Source organism: Zeus faber (genome assembly GCF_960531495.2).
Source record: "Zeus faber genome assembly, chromosome: 19".
NCBI classification, from domain to species: Eukaryota; Metazoa; Chordata; class Actinopteri; order Zeiformes; family Zeidae; genus Zeus; species Zeus faber.
In genome coordinates, this window is record NC_137206.1 from 22,845,602 (window position 1) to 22,869,977 (window position 24,376).

A 24,376-nucleotide genomic window follows, 5' to 3' on the forward strand; every position below is an offset into this window, starting at 1 on the left:
CCTTTCATCTCTCGACTTCAAACCCATGTATGTTAAAACCCGGGGCCACAGAACCTGCAACCCTACCCAAACCCCAACCCAAACCCCACCCCCCCGACACCCAAACCCTTATCCATCTTATACCAACAAAACAGCCTAAAGAAAAAGAAAAAAGTTGTCTCCACCCCGAAATAGTAAAATTAGATTAAATGACACAACAGCCATAAACCCGGCCAGCACTTTACTTTTCTTTCTTTTTTTTTTCAAAGCCCACATCATCACTTGATCTTCCCCAGAGCAGCACAAGTGAGTCCCTGTTTGTAATTTAAAAAGTATCTGTGTGTGTGTGTGTGTGTGTGTGTGTGTGTGTGTGTGTGCGTGTGTGTGTGTGTGTGTGCGTGTGTGCGTGTGTGTGTGTGTGTGTGTGTGCTTGTGTACTCTATGTATAGAGAGGAGTGATTATCGTAGAACATTCCCCTGATAGTTTGACAACTCCCACTCGCCCAAAAAAACAAACAAACAAAACAAAAAAAGAAAGAGCCCCAACTTTTTGCTTCTTGGCTGCCTCCAGGCATATTACCTCAGGCTTGTGGGACGAGCCAGAGCAATAACTAACACGGAGCAATCTGCAAACGACAGCAAGGACAGGGAGGATGCGCTGTATTCAATTTTCCAAAATTTCAGTTACACATTCTTGGCCAATTAGACTCAACCTCCCACCCTCCCTCCCTCTTTCTCTCTCCCCCTTTCATCTCTCCCTACCTCCTCTCGAGCAACAATAAACTCCCAAAACTTTTCTTCTTTTTTGAAAACCAAGCTTATTTGTTTGTTGTTTTTCCGCCCGGCGACACCCCTCAAATATTCACATACACAGCCGCATCACGCAAATCATCTGATGCCGTTGTCAGTTATTTATTTATTTTTTCTATTATTTTTTATGTTTTTGGGGTTTTTTTTTTTAGCTGGAAGACACGCTCGCTTTTGAAAAACTTGAGTAAACTCCGGGAGTGCTTTCTGGTAAACACGGCCCTCCGGGCGCTCTTCTCTGCGGCGGCTGTCGGGAGCTGCAACACAACATCACAGGGGGAAACTGCGGGCGCCCAAAGATAGCAATCCAACCTTATCACGCTGTCCCACCTGCATCGATTTGCTCCCCGTGAAGCCGGCACGGATTGGCCACCGGCTACCAGCCACGGCAGGGCCATCGGGGAAAGGAAGGGTTCCAAAAGGCTGCTTTGCCGTTTTCACCTCCAACCATTCACACAGCAGCTGTTGCAGAACTATTACACCGCTCATAAGCTTTTAAAACACCAAGATCGAGGTAAAAACCCATATGATAATGTGTCCGGTTGTAATCATTGGCGTATAGAGGCCATCACAAAGCTATTACACTGCAATAACACTGCTATTACACAGGTATCATTAATATTGGTCCTACCGTCATCAAATTGCACCCTGTGATGCCGCTGATTGGCGATTGCCATGGCAGGACCATCAGGGGCGGAATCGGTTCAAAAGGTTATTTTTATTTTATTGTTTTTACCGTTTACAGCCGAAGCCATTGGCATATAGAAGCCATTACGGCACTACTACACAGGTATTACACATTTCAAAGACAATTAATTAATATTACCAAATGCAGCCCTCATGTGCTCTTAATATACCCGTATTAAGGTACAACTCCACAGGAGAAACTCTATTGCACACAGGGGAATAATATCCACGTTGATATTGGTCCCACCTGCATTGATTTGCTACCCGTGAAGCCATGGATTGGCTAATGGCTCCAGCAGTGCCATCGGGAGGGAGGGGGGTTGAAAAAGGCTGTTTATCGCTTCCAGCTCAAACCATCAGCAAAAAGCAGCTATTACATTTCTATTACACAGCTATTACACATTATAAAAAGTAGTCATTTGTATTATCCAACTCAATCCTCATATGTTCTTTATGAAGCTCGATAAGAGTACAAGTCCTGAATGACCGCCACATTAATATTCTGACGTGGGAGGGACCCGGACCCTCCCTCCGCCCCTCCGCCCCTCCGCCCCAGACACCACATCAAGTTGTGCCCTCCACATTTCAAACGCTTCCTACGCCTCTGGCTCCGGCACACAGAGAAGGTAAAGGCCTTGGGCTCCGCACGAGCGTCCTCAAAATAACAGGGTTATAAGGAGCGTTTCACTGTAAAGTCCCCCTGGCACTGTGGCACAAATGTAGGCGTCACACGCTCCCTTCCTTTCACCCGGCTTGGGAAATGTAATATTAGAAGGTTATGGAGCAGTGATTCACAGCCTTTTTCATATCGAGGAACCCATCACTTTCATATGCAATAGGCCACGGACCCCATTTCATAAAAGCTATTCTCTGGGACCCCCGATCGGAGACGATGTTGTATTGTTAGATATGAACTTCCACACCTGTCTATAATACAGTTATAAAGGTAACAGTGAATATATGATCAAAACCGTCGTTTTTCTACACAACCTATTGGTGATAACATCCTGCAAAACGAGAGAACAGTGCAGTTTAACTATCAATCATTACAATTGCTGGGGACCCCTGGAACCTCGCAAAGGACCGCTGGTGGGTCCCCCGAACCCCAGGTTGAGAACCACTGTAAACACGGTTAAAGCAGCCTTTGTATACTGTAGGTCACGCGGTATGCCTCGCCGACGTAGGAGGAAATAACAATTATTCCTCAACTTCACACCCAAACTACTTTGCAATTTCTAATTCTAGCGCGCGAGGAGGCTGCAGCCCAAAGTTGCCTCGTGCGGCAATCGGCTCATTCCAAGCTCACACCTTGAGATGTGTCGGCTGCGACGCCTCCAGAGGTACGATCACCACCTCCCGGCGCCTTATCTGCGGTCAGTCCGGCGGCAGTAACCCCGGGGGGGGGGGGGGGGGGGGGGGGGGAAAGCCCAAGTCGGACGCCGCAGACGCTGCGCAACAACCGCATCGAGTCCGAAACGCGCCGCGCCAGATCGCATCGCACTTCCACGCCGCGACGGATCAAAGTTTAAATTCAAGAAACGACTCAAAAGAAACAACACAAACCAACCCCGCGGTCGCTCACCTGACGACGGAGTTCGCGTTGGATCGGAGGAAAGACGCGCACGCAGAGCGCGGTGTATCCGTGCGCAGTGCCGCTCCAGCCGCTCCAGCCGCTGCGCGTCGCACCGCGTCCGCTCCGCTCCGTGGATGTGGATGTGGAGGTGGACGCGGAGGAGGCTGAGCGGGGCTCGACCCTCCTATTGGCTGCCACTCACCGAGTCCCTACGCACGCACGCACGCACGCACGCACGCACGCACGCACACACACACGCAGAGACACACACACACACACACACACACACACACACACACACACACACACACACACACACACACACACACACACGCACGCTGTGAGGCGGGGGGGAAAAAACTCTCTGCATAGGACCCTGGGGGCGTTGGCAAACAGAGGGTCCGCGGGCCCGGATCGGGAACCGCAGAAGGAGCGTCCGTTACGGTCCGCGGGTCGATTTGGAGGAAAGGAAAAAATGGATAAAACAAAATAAAACTAATATTTCACTAAATAAATACACACAAAAATCCCTTTTTTTTTTTCATAAATAATAACAATAACAATTATTTTTATTATTGTGGTAATAACAATAATTATAATCATAATTATAATAGTAATAACAAGGACTTTTATTAAAATATTAACATTCTGGTATTATCTACAGTATCTGTGTCCAAGATATGGCCCGTGGGGTGATTTTGGGAGCTATTTCTTTTATTTTTATTTAGTTATTTATTTTTTTCATAAAATATATAATAACAAGCAATTAGTATTTTAATTGAAAATAGTCACATTGTGTTCATTTACTGTAAATACAACCAAATTAATTGTAGTTTAGCTCAGGTCTTCATAATATAAAATGCTGTATCTCATCCAGTCAGAACTCTGAAAAATCCGACCTCCTACTTGAAAAAGTGTCTGTAACCGAGAGTCGGTGCAACGCCCCCTGGAGACCACTGCATCTGCTCAAAATGTTCAAACTATAGGTGTTTGTAAATTCATGTAATCGCATTGACAGACCTGGCGTCACAGTAACAGAAATGGTGAACAACATGAAGTCCCCTTTGTATGGGTTATTATTTTGAAATACGTCTGACTTGGATCTAAATGACTCTCTAGTTTTAACTCCTGGGCGCTTGTATAATTCAAAAACGTTGCGGAACAAACAGAATTTAATTGCAGGCGTCCATATTTTCCCGAACGGAGGCAATACTGCATACAGCAATACGGCACATTGTACATTTAGGTCGGAAGTAAGAACTACGGACTCAGAATAACGATTTTGGACTTCGCGTGAAATGCAGCCTCGTCAGGAATACATTTGGCAGTCTCTGCACGAGGACAGAAGAGGAGATCAGGATTCACAGAGACAAAGGTATACCGGTCTGGACTGTGAAGTTAAATAAATAGAAAATCTGTGTACTTAAATATCCCCTGATCAATAGTTTCACAGTCAGTCTGACTCGATGGGGCGGAGTCAATCAATGAGTGCTACTTTTTATGACAGATTGCTTATCATAAAACTCTGATTTGGCCCTGGTAAGCCATTTATCATATATGATTAGTAACAGCTAATTAAATTCTGTCTGTACAATGTGGGGTAATAGAATCTCGTGCAACAGCAGACTATTCAATCAAATATCCAACTGCACACAATGCAGGAGATAGATTAGCATAATTTAAAAGGGAGAAATATGTTCCTATTATGGTGCGACGACGGCAATAGCCATGAGGAGCGAACACACGGGTTACAGCGAAGCTATCCTAAATCATCCTCAACTTGACTGAAAGGGCTAATGTAGGCCTATTCACGACCCCCCTGTTTAAACCTCCTCTATGGAGGTATTTGTATAAACCTGTGTTGAACCAAAGAATAATTACCTGAAAGTAAGAATTTAGCCGGGAGGTGGGGAGTCGTAAATTAACCATGTCTCACTGCTAATGGTATGGGGTACCACTAACACGATCTTACCCCGGACTTACAGTAATACCACTACTCAGTGGTGGCTGGTGGTGATATTCGACACTGACAGCGGTTGGTGACGAATTACGTGGTGGTGTTCAAGTTTTGAACTTGAACACCACCACGCTCTGCAAGTTTCCCCATCAATCAGCGTAGCGCAGGGTACACGCACACACACTTATTTTTCAGTCACCATTGCGTTTACCCACTTGTACATCCCCCCTGATGGGCATCATTCGGTCACGTCCTGAAGCAGCCAAATGATGAGAGACGGTCTGAGCACATGAGTGGTTAATCCAATCGCATGTCAAATGCAAATAGGTTCCCTTAAAAACAGCCACTAAAGAGATTATCTTCCCATAAACAGTGGCTCATTATGTAGTTGTCTTACCCTCAAGTCTGTGGGCCAGTACTGATTGATTGCTCTTCTGTGTGTAATGTTAATTCCATAATGATCCTTACTCCCTCAAGTCAAGTAGCAGAAGTTTAGCGACAGTTTTTAAATACTACCTGCCCAATTCGGGTGAACTAAATATGCAAGAGGAGTCTTACATCTCACTGTTTATAACACAGGGCGTTTATCCTTTGCCGGATTGGCGGCTTAAAAGAAATATTTTTGGCAAAAATTAAGAGTGTACCCACTTCTCCAGGCACCACTACACATTGAAACCATCATGTGCCAACTCAAACCATTTCATAATCACAGAAATTCATTCTGTGAAGTAGACCAGGGGCAGAGCGAGGTGTAACATGAAATACAATCATAAAAAAATGCAGGGATGCAGCAGTTTAAGTTCAGTGTCGAACATGGGAAAAGGACAGTTCTTATATACTCAATGTTCACCAGGAGTTTATATGAAACCACAAAAATAAAAACTTTTATTGTTTATCTTTAGTCATCCAACTAATTGGAATCATGTCTGTTTACCTCCAATTTGAACTCCAAAACATCTTAAAAACAGATAAAAAATAAAAATTAAAAAAATAAAAGTCCACCTGGTTCAAGCAGCTCTGAAGGCTTTTCCCTTCAGCAGCCAATCAGAGCGGAGCAAATACCTCACCGGGCAGGAAAGCCACGCCCCCTCCACCGAACGGCAGTATGGCGCACTGCACATTCGCCCATGGCTGGAAACGAGACACATTATCATTTTTAATCATAATAACAACGTAAGACCCAACCACCACATATTGTAGACTTTAGACAACTTTGTACAGTACTACTACTCAAAGTAAATAGTAATAAATGTAACTTTGGGTTCCAATAGGACACGTTGCCCATCATTTTGAGTAACTATCAGAGATGAATCACTATGAGTCCGAATGGAGTGAGGCGTTCCAATATTATATCCAAATAACATCAATAATACATGTTTATCAAATTTTAAGCAGTTTACAGTGATTTCAAAGAAAAAAAAACTGTTTATGAATTGAACATGAAAATAATGCGGCACACTATAATGTATTTCAGTAAAATTTAAAATGAGTGTAATAGGGTTTAGCGAGTTACATTTCTAAAATAATTGGCTTTGAAAAGCTCTCAAATTTGCCTGATCTCAAAAGGTTAAGTCGGATTATGTTCCAAAATGGGTCACTGCTGTACATGTATGACATCATGTTTTCGATGAAATAAGAGCGCAGTAAATAAAAAGTGGATTAAAGGTGTTGGGCAGCGGCCTCTGGTAATGCAGTATTTTTATTTATTTTTTAATATACAAGAGGCTTTTTGCGCGTTACCACCCATGCAGCATTTGCGTCGCTGTGACCACTGGCTGCTGCTGGATTCATGAAGTTAATCCCTGGAATGGCTCCAAGCATCCACTTTAGCGCCGTCCTGTCCTCTCCAGCGAACATCAAACTCCCGCCCATAGCGCAGAACGCAGCGAGCCAGAGGGATTTCTGCATTTTGGCATCATGTTCTATCAGAGGATCAGCCCCAGATGAATGACTGCTGCCCTTGACTGCATCACTGCCAGCCAGCCAGCCTCAGCACTAACGCTAGCGTTGGTGGTTTTTATTTAACACTTTGTCTCTCTAAATACATTGCAGACGGTCAAATCGGCCGGAGTATTGACAAGCCTCGTGCGAAATATGACGTATGGTCAATAAAGACAATAATAATCATATTAATAATAATAATAACTATAAATAGAGCCGCAGGCAGCAATACACACAGTTCTGTTTATTCCTTTTACATACTGTACATGTTACAGTTTTTTGGTTTCTGTGAAATGCGTCACAAGTTACAAAAGTTACAAACATTGTGGACTTATGTCTGGACCAATCAACATGGACTGACGTCTGCATGTTTCTCTTCTGGTGTTTAGTTAGATTATTCCTAAAGAACGGTGTTTTGAGAATTATGATGGAATTTAAGTGGTGACTTTTTTCCTTGTATTACATTTTCAATATGTTGCCTTTCCATGAAATACAAAAAACGTTGTGGTATTTCTGTGAGTATTTTCCATATCAAGGCTTCTATTTTTCCAATGCCTCACTGGATCTTGAACACATCACTCACTTGTTCTTTCTTGCGGACTCGACTCAACGTGGTCACGAGTTTTTGTGGACTTCTGTTATTCGTATTCTTCACTAATTAGTTGAAGTAATACGGACCAGTTAGACAAAGTATCAATTTAACAGATCTACAGACATCAACCAGGTAAGAAACAACATAAATACACGCGTAAACGTATAGTTTGTAATGTCGAACCACTATAGAGCGACGAAATCTACACAGTACACTGGACACGGTGCCAATGTACATTCTGAATCAGAACCTGCACATTTATTGTAAATAGTATGATGATGTCATAAAGTTTCCTCAACCATGTTTGTATCTTGTGTGGCTGTTGTGTTCCAGATACTTTTAGCCGGGTTGGACATATTTTGGCATTGAATTCATTAGACCGTGTCTGGGAAATCGATCAAATTTGGTCGGTTTTACACAAATTTCTGCTCCATATGTGGATGGATTTTGATGAAACTTAAACCACAAGTTGTTTTTGACATACTGGTTCAAACGAGAAGAAAACCGTGTCTGTATCTTCTATCCTTCTGTTTCAAAAATTCAGAGATTTTTTCCAGGCACAATAACAATAAGGGATCCATGGACTGAACCCCTAATAATGAATTCCTTAATCCTACCTTAATGGATCGATACAATGGACATTTGTTTTAATCTTATAACTTACTGATATTTATCATTTTCATCAATCTATCTATCTATCTATCTATCTATCTATCTATCTATCTGTGAAGGGACCTGCATGACGTCAGATGAAGGAAGAGCCGCCATCTTGCCCCCACCCCCAGCTTATTACGTGCCTGGGCCGCGCCTCGTGTAGAATTAATATCGGCCGTTAAGTGAGTATCGATCCATATTTAATGCGTTTTAGTCGATATGCAGCTCACCCCAAAATGATGTATGATTAAGTAGGCAGATTTTTTTTTTATTATGTGTTTAATGCTATGGGTGTTGGGGGTGGGTTGGGGTAAAGGTCTGTGATGTGGCCAAAACCTTACAAAAAATAGGGAATCAATAGGTCTCCTTTCAGACACACACAGTCCCACAAACAGGGTGTCCAGAAGATCAATACGCTGCAGGGAAGTGAACGAGGGAGCAACCAGAGATCACTGGCTCTGTCTTTCCCTTTTTCTTTCTTTGTTCTAAAGAATATCAGATCGCCTGTTGTTGTAGTTTTGCAGGCCAGAGATACTTTATTTTCTCCAACATACTTTTGGAACACACACCAGGGAAATAAATACACAGGGTGTGTGTGTGTGTGTGTGTGTGTGTGTGTGTGTGTGTGTGTGTGTACACCTGAGTACTCAACCAATACTAATCTGACATTTGGATTGTTAGCACACAGTTAGAGTCTTCACAATCTGAATGGCCTATTAATGTGGCTTTTAAGCATTTCAATGTCATATATACAATCTGTGTATATATATATATATATATATATATATAAAAACTCTATATGAATCTATACAATACCAGCTAATCTTGTTTTCAAAGGTGTTTACACATGAACCTATACACCACCGATACGGATTTGGATCATGTCCTGCTGCAGGTAAAACACCAAAAAGTAGTAATAGTAGTAATATAGTATATAGTATTATACAGTTATATATACTGTATATATGAGAAAAATGTAAATCTCTTTATTTTTGCTGAAATAATGGCATCATTGACTGAAATAATTTTTTTTCTTGTTGTTATTAATTATATATTACTTGTTAATACTTATTATTACTTATTTATACTTATTATTATTATTATTATTATTATTATTATTATTTGTATGATGATTATTATGATTGTTATTACTTTAATTATCATATTTTTTATTATTGGTTATTACACTAGTGGTGGAGGAGTTACTTCATATCAGTAAAAGTACAAATACCACCTGACACAAAATGACTCGAGTGAAAGTGAAAGTTGCACATTAACTTTTCTACTTAAATAATACAGTAGTATAGGAGTATTTGCTCTTAAATGTACTTAAAGTATTAAAAGTAGAAGTACTTGTCCTACCCATTGCCCTTATATAACAGAGACTATTGTACTTAATAAAGGAGTATGGGTGGTGTGGTAGTAATTTACAAAGATAGAATACCTTCTTCTTTCGGCTGCTCCCGTTAGGGGTCGCCACAGCGGATCATCTGCCTCCAATACCTTCTGTTCTGCGCTTCTTCCTCCCTTACACCACCCGCCTGCATGTCCTCCCTCTCCACATCCATAAACCTTCTCTTTGGCCTTCCTCTTTTCCTCTTGCCTGGCAGCTCCATCCTCAGCATCCTTCTCCCAATGTAACTCTCATCTCTCCTACACACGTGTCCAAACCATCTCAATCTGGCCTCTCTCACTTTTCCACCAAACTGTCCAACCTGAGCTGTCCCTCTAATGTACTCATTCTTAATCCTGTCCATCCTTGTCACTCCCAATGAGAATCTCAACATCCTCAACTCTGCCACCTCCAGTTCAGCCACCTGCTTTTTGTCAGTGCCACCGCCTCTAAACGTAGCTGGTCTCACTACCGTCCTATAGACCTTCTCCTTCACTATTGCTGGAACCCTTCTGTCACAGATCACTCGGACACTCTTCTCCACCCACTCCACCTTGCCTGGACTCTCTTCTTCACCTCTTTCCGCACTCTCCACTGCTTTGGATGGTCGACCCCAAGTACTTGAACTCATCCGCCTTCTCCACCTCCACTCCTTGCATTCTCCCTCCCTCCCTCCCATTCAGGCACATGTATTCTGTCTTACTCCTGCTGACTTTCATTCCTCTTCTCTCTAATGCTGCCTCCACTTCTCCAGGCTCTCCTCAACCTGCTCCCTACTCTCGCTACAGATCACAATGTCATCTGTGAACATCATAGTCCACGGAGACTCCTGCCTCATTTCATCTGTTAACCTGTTCATTACCATGCAAACAAGAAAGGGCTCAGGGCTGATCCTTGATGCAATCCCACCTCCACTTTGAATGCCTTTGTCACGCCTACTGCTCACCTTACTACTGTCTGACTGCCCTCATACATATCCTGTACAACTCTTACATACTTCTCTGCCACCCCCGAATTCCTCATGCAATACCACATTTCCTTTCTCAGCACCCTATCATAGGCTTTCTTTAAATCTACCAAGACGTAGTGCAACTCCCTCTGGCCTTCCCTGTACTTTTCCATCAGCATTCTTAAAGCAAACATTACATCTGTAGTACTCTTTCCTGGCATGAAACCATACTGCTGCTCGCTGATCCCCACCTCTCCTCTTAACCTAGCCTCCACAACCCTTTCCCATAGTTTCATGTTGTGGCTGATCAACTTTATTCCCCTGTAGATACTACAGCTCTGTATTTCTCCCTTATTCTTGAAGATGGGTACCAGTACATTTCTTCTCCACTCCTTCGGCATCCTCTCCCTTTCCAGGATGGTGTTAAACAGTCTCGTTAGGAATGCCACTGCCACCTAAACATTTCCATGCTTCCCCAAGTATGTCATCGAGGCCAACTGCCTTTCCACTCTTCATCTTCTTTAATGCTGTTCCCACCTCATCCTTGCTTATTTGCTACAGTTCTTGATCCACTATCCCCACATCATCCACTCTTCTCTCCCTCTCATTTTCCTCATTCAACAACTCCTCAAAGTACTCCTTCCATCTTCTCAACACACTCTCTTCACTAGTCAGCACATTCCCATCATTATCCTTTGTCACCCTAACCTGCTGTACATCCTTCCCAGCTTGGTCCCTTTGTCTTGTCAATCGGTACAAGTCATTTTCTCCTTCTTTACCGTCCAACCTCTCATACAACTCATATGCCTTTTCCTTTGCCTTTACCAATTCTCTCTTCGCCCTGCGGCGCATCAGCTTGTACTCCTGTCTACTTTCTTCATCTCTCTGAATATCCCATTTCTTCCTTGCCAACCTCTTCTGCTCTATGCTCTCCTGTACTTCCTCATTCCACCACCAAGAGTCCTTGTCTTCCTTCCTCTTCGCGCATGATAAACCGAGTACCTTCTTGGCCGTCTCCCTCACCACTTCTGCAGTTGATCCCAGTCATCTGGTAACCGTTCATTCCCACCTATTGCCTGCCTTACCTCTTCCCCTTCCTTAAATTGCATGCAACACTGCTCCTTTTTCAACTTCCACCGTTTTATCTTTGGCTCTTCTTTCACTCTCTTCCTCTTCTTGGCCTCCAGAGTCATCCTACAGACCACCATCCGATGCTGCCTCACAACACACTCCACCACCACTTTGCAGTCACTAATCTCTTCCAGATTGAACCTCCTGCATAAGATATAGTCCACCTGTGTACACCTTCCTCCACTCTTGTATGTCACCCTGTGTTCCTCCCTCTTCTTGAAATACGTATTCATAACAACCAATTCCATCCTTTTGTCAAAGTCCACCACCATCTGTCCTTCCACATTCCTCTCCTTGACACCATACCTACCCATCACCTTCTTGTCACCTATGTCTCTGGTCCCTTTGCCAACATGCTCATTGAGATCTGCTACAATGACCACTCTCTCTCCCTTGGGGACGCTCTCCACCACTACGTCCAACTTAGTAAAGAATTCTTCTTTCTCTTCAATCTCACACTCAACTTGTGGAGCATATGCAATGACCACATTCATTATCACCCCATCAATTTCCAGCTTCATACTCATCACGCTGTCCAACACTCTCGTCACCTCCAAAACACTCTTGACATATTCTTCCTTCAAGACTATCCCTACCCCATTTCTCCTTCCATCCACTCCATGGTAGAACAGTTTGTACCCTGGCTCCGATGCTCCTGGCCTTATTCCCCTTCCACCTGGTCTCTTGTACACATAGTACATCTACCTTCCTTCTCTCCATCATGTCGGCCAGCTCTCTCTCTTTACCCTTCATAGTGCCAATGTTCAAAGTTCCTACTCTCAACTCTACTCTCCTACCCTTCTTCCTCTCCTGCTGTCTCCGGACACGCCTTCCCCCTCTTCTTCTTCTTATTTCGGCCGACAGTAGCACAATTTCCACTGGCACCCTGTTGGCTAATGGCACCAGTGGCGGTCGTTGTTAACCCGGGCCTCAACCGATCCGGTATGGAAATCAGACGTTTTTGTCCGCATATTTGATTTGCCATGGTTTTTACGGTGGATGCCCTTCCTGACGCAACCCTCTTTATTCATCAGGGCTTGGGACCGGCCCTGATGATACAATGGCTTGTGAACCCCCAGTGGCTAGATTTACAAAGATAGAATATAAATGCCCTTTTTTTTAACGAAAGCAATGTTAAGATATTTGCTTTTAAAATGTAGTGGAATTAATGTCTGTATGTAGGTCTCCAAAACGGAATATACTAAACTAAGTAGCAGTACTTGAAAAAGGTTAATGAAGTTACTTTCAAACATATTACTCAAGGGATGAGCATCAGCTGATGCAGTCACAAGTTTCCCTCCGAGCGGCAGCCTCCGACCTTTTACCCCAATATGCCTCTGACATGCAGCCACATGACGGTCATGAAAGAAAACCTTTGTTTATCTCTATCTCTCCATCTATACATCCCTCCGTCCATGCAGGGACTGCATCACTGGACAGTGAAAGTAAGAGTAAGCAGCAACTGATCTGAAATGGATCTGTGGGAATCTGTTATTTCTCTCCATCGTCTCTCTTTCTCTTTGCTAACTTGTGGCCCTCTCTCTCTCTCTCTCTCACTATTCCCTCTCTCCTTCAAGCACATGCCTCCACTGTATGTGCGCAGGCCATCCTCAACGTCAGCTTATTCAGAAGGTTCGGCCCGAATCAGCCGCCGATGCCTCGGTGATGAACCCGGTTTCGAAAACTTTCCTCCTGCTTCTTCTCGTCTTCCTCACAACGGAGTCCAAACAAAGGCCTCTGATCAGTAGGAATTATGTCATTCTCCTTCGAACATGTGAGGTTTAAGAAAATAACAAAACTACTGTAAGGGTGTTTGTGTGGCGTGCAATTAAAAGTCCACACACGGCGTGGTCCTGTTTAGATGTACTTTCATACGTCGGAGAGGGAAAACAAATTGTACCAAGGTGCGCTTGGCCCGGTAATGACTCTCTGCTTTCATCTCTTGAAAATGCACTCTCCTCAACACCCAGGGTCTCACACAGCACATCAACAGCAGAACGATATGCACAGTTGTCAGATGTACAGAAAACAGTTTGTCACAGTGTCTCAGTGCATCTAATGTTAACTGTACTGTATCACATGACAATCTGGAGACATGCAAGTGATGAAAATTCACGATGTGAAACGTCACGATGTGCCGCTTCATCAGCTGAGAAGCATTGAGAGAATTAATAAAACATTTGTAAAGTATACGGTCCGTTAGAATCAGGCTTTAACACCGAGTAATACGTTCGTATTTTCATTAAATCTGCATTAACCAAGGTTTGTGATGCAGGCTGTGCCATGCAAAGTGACCCAACTATCATCTCCCATCCAAACCGTGTTTATAGAGGTCTATCTCCTCTGAACCTGGTCCATATCTCCTAAACCTGTCTTCTAAACCTGGACCATATCTCCTAATCCTGGTCCAAATACTCCAAACCTGGTCCATGTCTTCTAAACCTGGTCCATATCTCATAAAACTGGTCCAAATACACCAAACCTGGTCCATGTCTTATAAACCTGGTCCATATCTTATAAACCTGGTCCATATCTTATAAACCTGGTCCATGTCTGCTAAACCTGGTCCATCTCCTCTAAACCTGGTCCATGTCTTCTAAACCAGGTCCATCTCTTTTAAGCCTTGTCCATGTCTTCTAAACCTGGTCCAAATACTCCAAACCTGGTCCTTATCTTCTGAATCTGGTCCAAATACTCCAAACCTGGTCCTTATCTTCTGAATCTGGTCCAAATACTCCAAACCTGGTCAAAATCTTGGAAATCTGGTCCATCTCCTCTAAACCTGGTCCTAATATTCCAACCCTGGTCCATATCCTCTGGCATCCAATTGCTGAACTCCATTGTTGCCCCCATGCTTACTATGGCTTAATTGATGTACAAGAAGCCTAATCCATTGAGATAAATAAAGATAAACAAAGAAGTGTAGCTTGAGGAGGGAGGAGAATTTTTCAAGGCTATGTTTTTGGAATACATGTCCTTTAATCCAAATCTGGTGGATTTTATGGCACATCAGACCATATAAACAAATAATATACACGTTATTGTTTTCTTATGTATGTTTTAAATCATCACATCTTCTGAGACTTTGGGGTTCTATTGGAGACTTTTGGCAATTCTGCACGAGTGTTGACTTAAATAAGGGAGATTTAGGGCAAGAAAACTACACGGAGAAGATATTTTTCCAAAGACCAATTACACTGTGAATTTCCAGGCAAAAAACGCATCTCGCTTCCTGAACACTTCTGTCCTTGTGTGCGGGTTCATTTGGCTGAAAAAGCCCTTGGTCTCTGGCCGAGCAGCGGCCTCCTCTACAGTACATCCCTACCCAACATGAGGGCATGGGACAAAGAAGCAGGTTCCTCGTGTAATTCAGGATGTCCTTTTAGTCTACAGCAGAAAGTAATTGTGACTCGTAATTCCTTCAAATAAAAGAAATCAAAATGTAAATGGTTATATACAGTATATCAGTGTGTGTACTACTATCCTGAAACCCACAGAGAGCAGATTAGTGTTTTGCAGAGACAAGCAGTTTAAGTGGATCTGGAAACCCCCCCCCCCCCCCCCCCCCCCACCGTCCCCGCGCTCAGAGCAGACTTTCTGACATTGTGCAATAATCAACATAACTCTCTCCTGACAAAATGGCCTCCACGCCTAATGCTGATCAGCAGATTAGTCAAGAGGAATATTTAGAGCATTGGGAAAGGACAAGAACATAATTTAATCCACAGTCCACATCATAAATGCATCATTAAGACAAACAAAAAAACACGCTTGCAACAAAGCGCACTGACACTTCTTCCAGGCAGTTGTTACTGTAGATTGATTGATGGATAGATGGATGGATGGATGGATGGATGGATGGATGGGTGGATGGATAGATGGATGGATGGATGGATATACATGTATGTGTGGATGGATATATGTGTGGATGGATAGGTGGATAGATGGATGGATGGATGGATGGATGGATGGATGGATATATGAATGGATGGAAAGATAGATAGATAGATAGATAGATAGATAGATAGATAGATAGATAGATAGATAGATAGATAGATAGATAGATAGATAGATAGATAGATAGATAGATAGATAGATAGATAGATAGATAGATAGATAGATAGATAGATAGATAGATAGATAGATAGATAGATAGATAGATAGATAGATATTGGGACATGTGAAAAAAAAAATATTGAATATGACATAAACCAAAATAGCGAGAAGACGAAGCCAAGCAATTCGGTCTCCAATAATCATGCCCCCCCCCCCCCCCACCAATTTCCAGGCGGTGCACTTGAGAAGTTGGTGCAGTGAGTTGCAGCATTAGCCAGGCCCCGTGCCTACAGTATGGGTGTCACTTTAATAGAGTCCGTGCTTTTGGGACGATTCTACTCCTCCATTCATTCAGTAAATCAGGGGGAAGCTTTCAAAAGGATTTGAAATGGTGTTTGGCCTCAAAGTTGAGGACCTCAGTCTGTAAACCCCCCAAAAAAACACACAACTGTGAGTAATCCAGAAGCCGCGCGGGGGCTGTGTCCAATCCCAAGGAAAACGGCCGCGGGGACTTTCTATTTGCATTGCTCTGTGTGACACCATGCATTTATTAGCATGCAACCTCAGTTTAGTGGGGCCCTGTCCGCAGTCCCCTTCATCCATCCCCTCCATCCCCTACGCCCTCCTCCTCCTCTTCCTGTCCTCCGTCCATCCCTCCCTTCCCTCCCCAGAGCCGTCAATTTCAGTCCTTTCTGCTGTGCTGCTAATCAGCAGAGCCAAGAAATCCCTCCCTCTCTCTCTCTCTCCCTCCCTCTCTCTCTCTCTCTCTCTCTCTCTCTCTCTCTCTCTCTCTCTCTCTCTCTCTCTCTCTCGTGCTCTCTCTCTCTCTCTCTCTCTCTCTCTCTCTCTCTCTCTCTCTCTCGTGCTCTCTCTCTCAGCCAACTGCAGATGAGCGGCGGGATGTTGACTCTCTCAGAGTTTGGGGGTGTTGGACGTGGGGTGGTTCTGCTGGGGGGAGGTTGGGGGTGGGTGTAGGACAGGGCTACTCAAGTGTATTCGAATCTAGATCAGATTTTCCTGCCACCAAGCTTAGAGTTCCTACGGTTCCTCAGGGTTTGTTAAATAAACTACACTAAAAGCTCTATTTTTGGATATTGTTCCCATACTTTTTATACTTCTTGGGCACAGCCATCATCTTTGTTGTCAGCCATCAGGTATTTCGGACATTCATCCAACTAGGAACAAGAACAATTTTGCAACTTTGCAACTTCAATATGTTTTCCTGCTTGGTGCTGTGTTTATGAGCCACTTACTGTAATACGCCAGACTATTATAAAATTTACGGAATTTTGACAAAAATGTGAGCGAGCAAATTGTGATTGTTTAGGACGCCAACGGGCGGGACCACAGGGAAATCCCCAAGGTTTATTGGACGACATTTAATCGTGTTTTGTTTTGAAGCAATGGTCTAATTTCAGAGGTGTTTACTGCAAGCCTTCTTTCCTCTTCACCGGGCCGATTTACTTTGATGCGTGAGCCACATTTGGCCCCCGGGCCGCCAGTTGGGTTGGCCTGGTGGTGTAGGTGGGGGTGTTTAAATGACTTGGACGGACATCTGAATCGTTTGTCACGTCTCATTCGCTCTCTGAGATTTGGCAACTGACCCAGACGAAGAGCATTCCCTTAACCCTCTAAAGCCCAAATGTAGAAAAGAAATGAGCAAACATTTTTTTTCCCCCTTTCAGATGTTGTTGTAGGAGGCCTCTGGAGCAGTAATGAAAGGGTTTTACATTTTTTTTAAACATTTTTAGGGAAATTATCTAATACTGAAATGTTGGCCGTGGTTGGAAGCTTTTTTTTTAATTTGTCTGAACAAATATACAGAACAACTTAAGGTTAATTTGCAGGGTTGATTGCTTATTTAGCCCCATAACAGCACATATCATGAATAATAATCACACAACAGTCATATTGTTTATGAATAGTCATTTATTAATAAAAAAAAAATGGATTCATTTGTATTTACAAAACTGAATTTCGTCTAAGTTCCAGTGTTCAGCCATGTTCATTTGCAGTGGTAGTCCCAAAGGCAGTTATTTTCCAAAGATGAAGTTATGCTATTATTGTTGTATGTTACTATTATGCTCTCTACCTGTCATACCCAAAGGAATACATGCGTCACCCCCCCAGGAACGCTCGTATCCCCACATTCAGGAACATTCTCACCTGCCCCCGAACAATGCAACAGGCATTTCAACCCCAAAACATTTGCATGGGTTGAATCATCTTGGAATTTTGACTGTGGGCCACACGGGGTTAACTTACGCGCTTTGCGGGAGTTTCCCGAGGGGCGTCGGAGAGTTAGCGCAAAAATCTCCTGCAGTTGTGCGCATGCAGATGAAGGGATCTAGATGGTCTCCTAGTTAAGGTTGATATTCAAATCCCCGATCGTCGCCCTGGCTCTGTGAATATGCATCTCTGCAGCTTTCCTCTGGTAATTGGTGTTAACATCTGAAGAAATACCCGGGCACATAACATCTAACATGCCTCCCCTTCCCCGGCAACAAAGGTGGCGGCGGCGAACGGATTTTCCTCGAGGCGTCGAGGACCTGAAAGGTATATAAAAAAATCAGCATTAGCATTTTAACGTCATATTCACGCGTATCGGATAAATGGACAGTGACTGCCTGAGATTGGCTGTCCTCCGTTTTTTTATTTCTTATTTTTTGTTTTTTGTTTTTTAGAAGCGATGTTTCAGGCCATGGCGGCGCGGCGGGGGGAGAGAGGAGAGAGAACGAGATAGAGGCATCTAAGACAACACGATGACCCTTGGAGAAGCAACAGCGGGGGGCGGGAGGAAGGGGGGAGGCGGGGGGGGGGGGGCGGGGGCAGTGTAGATTTTGACGGCATCATAAATCACAGGGCTCATGGCAGGCAGCCCAATTGTGCTGTGAGGGCAGGTTGAATCTACTATCATCCCTCCTCCTCTGTCCCCTGGCTGTGTCTGGAGGAAGAAGTGGAGCGGCCAAAATAACGTCTGCTCTCTCTCTCTCTCTCTCTCTTTCTTTCTCTCTCTCTGTCTCCCCACCTCCCTCTCCCTCCCTCTCTCTCTCTCTCTCTCTTTCTTTCTTTCTCTCTCTCTGTCTCCCCACCTCCCTCTCCCTCCCTCTCTCTCTCTCTCTCTCTCTCTCTCTCTCTCCTCTCTCTCTGTTACTTTAAGCATTAAACTCGCAGCCATCCGGGCCATCCCCCCTCCAAGCTCGCCGAACCGCGGTCAAAGCACAGGACCGCGCGTGATTGTTTTGATAGAGAACCCGAGTCTGAGTCAGAATCTCGACAAAAAACAACCTCCAAAAAAACCCATGATCCTCTGCCCCAAGGACAAGAAAAAGCCCAAGGACGGTGTGAGAAACATTGATTATCGCTGTCCTTTAACGCAGGGAGTTTAGGGCATAGATTGAAAAGGCGGGTTGGGGGGAGTCGGGGGAGTCGGGGTAAGATGGGTACAGGCTTGAAGCGGAGGCAGACTAAGGGAGAAGAAGAAAGACAGAAAGAAAGTTAGACAGAAAGACGGACAGAAAGACAGACAGATCTTGTTGTGTGGGTTTGGAGAATGGCCGATGGAATGGCGTCTGTTCTCCCAAATGCGACCCGTCTGCGTTTCAGGCTTTGGCAGCGGAGGACCGAGGGAGGCGAAGGACAAGAGTGTTTGGCCAACAGCCTTTGGATGCTCTTCCCCTCCACCCGTCCCTGTCAATCGGACAAGGATGGAGGAAGGAGAAGGAGAAGAACGTTTGGCCCAGGGCCTTTGGACGTTCTCCTTCTCCTCCCTCCGTCCCCATCGACTGTACTGTACGAGGAGGAGGGGGACGAAGATGGAGGCTCTCCTCCTCCTCCCTCATGCCCTCCGCCATCCTCCTCCTCCTCTTCCTCCCACTCGAGCAGCTGTCGACGTCGGGCCGTCACTGGGACTTTTGTTGCCTGGTTCTCAGTGGAGGGAGAAGGGAGGGGAGGCGGTGGATTAGTCCATTAGATGGACTCCGACTGCCCCCTAGAACTAAATCCTTCCCATGATGCTGTGTAGTCATCTCCACTGTGTGTGTGTGTGTGTGTGTGTGTGTGTGTGCGCGCGCGTGTGTGTGCTCGTGTGTGCGTGCTTGTGCGTGCGTGCGTGTGTGTGCATGTGTGTTTTTCCTTTTTTTTCTTCCCTCCCTTCCTCCCATCCTCCAAGCAGTGAGTGGACATGGAGCGCAGCAGTGGCTCGCTAATCTGGCCGTTCTAAAAGTTAGACAGAAAAAGCAAAAGAAGGGTTGGGGCGGGGGGGCGGGGGGGGGGGTGGTGCTGACATCACATTAGAAAGAGGGTTATGGAGAGCGAGGGGGAGAGAGAGAGAGAGAGAGAGAGAGAGAGAGAGAGAGAGAGAGGGGTGGACATAGAAGGGGGGATGGTGGGGATGGTGGGGGTGGTGGGGGTGGCGGCTGTCCGCTCATCTGCCTGCTCTAAAAGTTGGACAGAAGGAGCAAGGGGAGTAGGGGAAAAGTGACAAGATGAATTGGACAGGGGGATGGAGAGAGAGAGAGAGGGGGGGGGGGGGGGTTGTAGGAGTGTGTGTGGTGGGCGTAGAGGCGGGTGGTGGGGGTGGTGGTGGGGGTGGTGCTGGACGTGGTGGGCCCCTTCCTCTGCATAATGTGGTTCCTATTAGTGGCATCATTCAGTGTTTTTTCCTTTTTTTCTCAGATGATAATTTGGAAATCTGGGGTTGCGGCGCTAATCCGGCGGCATTACACTTTTCTGCCGAGGGATTACTGAGTGACAACTTCAAGTGCAACGAAACTCTTAAGCCGTGTTCCTATTAAAAGCCACAGAGCGCCGTGACACTGCGGCGAGCTTCATTGCTCGGATGCCAACTAGTCACCGCCAACCCCTGATAAACGCTCCAGCATGCATTCGGGATTTCTTCATCGCTCTTTTTTCTTTTTTACCCCAAATTCTTTTTTTAAACTCCGATTGGTCTATTTCATTTATTTTTTTATTCTTTATTTTTAAGAGAGTGGCAGGGCTTTCGATGTAGCTTTGGTTGTGAGTCGCTGGTAGTGGAAGTAGTATATTTATATAGTATATTTTTATAGTATGTTTTAATTAAGTAATTACAAATACCCCCTGATGCAAAATTACACTAGTGAAAAGTACCACAGTGATATTTCTCCTCAAGTAAAAGTATTTGTTCTTGAATGTGCGTATCCAATGTGTGTGTATCCAGTGCCCTGATATAACAGTCTGCAGTGTAATACGGTATCAAATAGCATTGTACTTTTGCATATGCAATGCATATCTCGATTATAATTTACAAAAAAAAGGGAACAGGTAGTGTCGTAGTAATTTACAAATAAATACAAATATAATTATTAATCCTGAATATTACTTTTTTCACTAAAGCAAGGCTACTGTGTTTCAAATGCATTAGAATAATAATAGAAATTCGCATTGAAATGCAATGCCTTAAAAGTCCAAAGCAATGTACGAATTCTTGAAAAATGTACCTAAAAGTACTTGTACTTTATTTACTCTCCACCTCCCACTATTTCAACCAAGAAGTAGCAACACATCATGCTGGAGGTCGACTCTTCATTCAAACAAACCCTCCACTTTCCACCCAAAGTGTAATGAGTTTTTTTTTTTCTCCTCCATTTCTCGTCCTGAACCTGTTCAAATCCTCTCAGGTGTTTAAACCAAATGTAATCCCTTTAACAAAGTCTTTGAGAGAGAGAAAGAGAGAGAGAGAGAGAGAGAGAGAGAGAGAGAGAGAGAGAGAGAGAGAGAGAGAGAGGGTGAGAGAGAAAGAGAGAGAGAGAGAGAGAGAGAGAAAGAGAGAGAGAGAGAGAGAGAGAGAGCACTATGCACTCTTTCCAAGGACGCCCCCGCTGGGTGTTTTAAACAATATGGTGGTAAACGTAAATCCACTCACGTTGTAATTACCTTAGGAATGCCCCCAATCGTGTTGTTCCTCCACTATGGAGCTCTTCAAGAGTCTAACGCGATTCCCGACTATCCCGGGAGCCGTGCGGGTTTGCTCGCATCCACATTTTATTTTGGTTGGGTCTCTCAATCTATTATGTGTGATACACAAGTGGATCCAAGGGGGGGGGCGCTATCACCGCCAATAACCACAGGAACGTATGGGAGGTTACTTAATTAGTATCCTGAGCTTTTTCCATTTCTTCCCACAATGACTGGGCTAGACCGAAAAACAGCGTTTAAGGTTCACATTTTTAATAATTGGATCAGTTCGGAACCAGAGAAAAAAACAACCACTGTAATACCCGAGTGGAACCAAGAGGGGGCGCTATCAGTGCCAATCACCAGAGGAACGCATGGAAGGTTCTGGTGTGTAACCTTACCAGGCCTTATTTCATAGGACATTGACGGGCTGGAGAAACAACGTTTTAGGGGCAACTTTCAGTTTAACGCATGAGTTCGGATCCAGAAAAGAAGCCGACCCGCACCCGACTCGGATTGGGGTCACTAGCTCCACTCAGTAGGTTGTGTAGAAAAAAGCGCCGTCCGGTATTTTTATTTGGGGAAAAAATAAAAATACCAACAGTTCCAGTGGGATCCCATACCTCCCATATAGTTTAGAACTCCCAATATTTCATACTGAAGTTGTTGTTATCTCTATCTATCCATCTATCTATCTATCTATCTATCTATCTATCTATCTATCTATCTATCTATCTATCTATCTATCTATCTATCTATCTATCTATCTATCTATCTATCTATCTATCTATCTATATATCTATCTATATATCTATCTATTTATCTATTTATCTATCTTTCTATTTATCTATCTTTCTATCTATCTATCTATCTATCTATCTATCTATCTATCTATCTATCTATCTATCTATCTATCTATCTATCTATCTATCTATCTGTCTATCTATCTATCTATCTATCTATCTATCCATCTATCCATCTATCTATCTATTTGTCTGTCAGTCTGTCTATCATCTATATCTCTATCTTTCTCTCTCTCTCTCTCTCTCTCTGGTTTTCCATTCTGTTCTCAATATCAAAGAAGGATCACACAGAATATATTTTCGGATTCACTCACTTTATTTTTTGACATAGCACTGGAAAAGCATCGGTCACCATTGTTCATTCGTTCATGCTCACCACCCTCCATATGTGCACGTGACTTAGAACCAGAAAGTATTCCTTATAATAAAAGTGCACAGAAAAACTCTGGCCATAAACCATATAATATGGGAGCATATAATTCAAACAAATAACATAACAGATGACAGCACAGAACTTAACACCCCCACTTGTTCTCATCATGTCAAACCAATTACCAGGACCGTACATTTTTATTTCCAAAAAATTTTTTTTATTGAATGTAACCGTTTTAATCTTTGCTGCAGGTTTTGTTAATAAGTCTGCCGCCATATCTTCTGATGGACAGTAAACAATGTCTATTTTGCCCTCATTGAGTGCATCAGGAATAAAGTGATATTTCACATAAATGTGTTTGGACCTGGGTATGTTCGCTGGGTTCTTTGTCAGAGTGATGGCCCCCTGATTGTCTCCATGGATTTTGGTGCAACTGTAAACTTTATTATCCATGCCATTAAACAGTTGAGTTAGAGCCATGCTTTCCTGAGTAGTGGTTGCTAGACCGATGTATTCAGTCTCACAAGTTGACAGTGATTGCAAGCTGTTTCTTCTGCTTCCTAAAAATAACACGGCCTTGTTTGGTCAGGCTGAAACAATACCCTGTAGTGCTTTGTCTATCTTCCAAACAAGATACCCAATCAGAATCACTGAATTAGCTTCAAATCTCATCCATTTTACTTGAAGCACAACTCATAGTCAATAGTACCTGTACCCTTCGGGTATCTCAAAACATGTTTGGCGTGTAATAAGTCCTCTGCTTTCGGCTTTGCCAGTGTTCTTGACAGTTTGCCCACAATCCAGCAAATATCTGGTCTGATACAAGTCATGGCATAAATCAAATTGCCTATAATCTCATAGTATTCTTTGTGATTAACAAGGTCATTGCTGTCACCCTCCAATTTTAGCTCACATGGGGTAAATCTAGGTTTACAATTTGACATTCCAAACATTTCAAGTATTTTTAGTATGTACCTTTTCTGATTCATTTTGATTTCCTCTCCCTTCTGTTCAAACTGAATGCCCAGGACATCTGGGCATCAGGATGTGATGTGGGGGCGGTGTGGATTAAGTAGCCACACATGTCTTGGGTCTAGGTCAGGGGTCGGCAACCTGAGGCTCCGGAGCCGCATGCAGCTCTTTCATCTGTCTGCCGTGGCTCCCTGTGGCTTTGAGAAAATAGTGTGAATAAATAATGGCTATTTAATTTAAATAAATGTTATTCTATTTAGTTAATTTTTCTATGTAATAGTAATGATTCTGGAGATTTAGGTGATCTTGTAACATTGAAACAAAACGTATTTTAATATTTTGTCGATCAAAATATGCGTCGCACCTTGTATGCGTCACCTGTTGCCGACAGGCTGGTGACTGATTCTGAGCTCTCGAACCCCGGTAAGCTAAGCTGGATATGAAATTCTGAGGAAAATAGAACGTTTAATGCGTCATGGACAGATTCATTTGCTTTTACTGCTGGTTGTTGAAAACCTCCCGAAACTTGTGTTTGAGACCTGAAATGCCATTCCCAGCACCTATTTAAACTT

General features: G+C 43.8%; 1 protein-coding gene across 1 annotated transcript in view; it reads right to left on the reverse strand.

The window, feature by feature from the left end:
• Positions 1 to 3,153, reverse strand: part of LOC307245164 (cadherin-6-like) — a 75,509-nt gene extending 72,356 nt beyond the window's left edge. Inside the window, exon 1 of the mRNA XM_080020598.1 lies at positions 3,056 to 3,153. The gene's annotated coding sequence lies outside the window, so the exon portion shown is untranslated. The remainder of the gene's footprint in view (positions 1 to 3,055) is intronic.
• Between the last annotated feature and the right edge of the window lie 21,223 nt (positions 3,154 to 24,376).